Raw genomic sequence first — 541 nt, 5'->3', positions numbered from 1 at the left:
GAAAATTAATAAATATCGTTTGTTTCTTATTTTCACAGGGCCAATTAATACATTTTTATGTGAATATTAATCTTGCAGATTATTAACACTGTATTCTCTGTGCTTATGTTTTTTTCATCATTTAATCAGAAGTGGCTAATAATTTTAATGGATTAGCTTATCACAGTTGGCCCATGTAACCTATAGTAAGTAACAGTTTGGAGATACATATTCAGAAGTGAAGAAAAACAGACGTTATTTTAAGAAATGGAAACTTGTTATATGTCAGTGATTCAGTTTTAATAGTGAGGATACGTGGAATGTTATAGTTTCTCCTTGCTTTATTCTCGTTTTCTTTAATTGTACGAGTAACTTAAATAATCGCAGAATATTTGCGGCCAAGGTAGTTTCCCCAATGCAAGAATCATATGGTAGAATTTTTATTTCATCTACAATTGCTTAGATAAAATTCTAAAAATCGCGATGAAGATTCTATTTTTCCACTTATGAAAAGCTTGTTCTTTTTCGATATTTGTATTGATTCCAAATTTTGAGAAAGTTG

This window comes from Penaeus monodon, chromosome 21 (assembly GCF_015228065.2).
Source record: "Penaeus monodon isolate SGIC_2016 chromosome 21, NSTDA_Pmon_1, whole genome shotgun sequence".
In the NCBI taxonomy this organism is placed as follows: Eukaryota; Metazoa; Arthropoda; class Malacostraca; order Decapoda; family Penaeidae; genus Penaeus; species Penaeus monodon.
Note: the sequence above shows the minus strand (reverse complement) of the source record.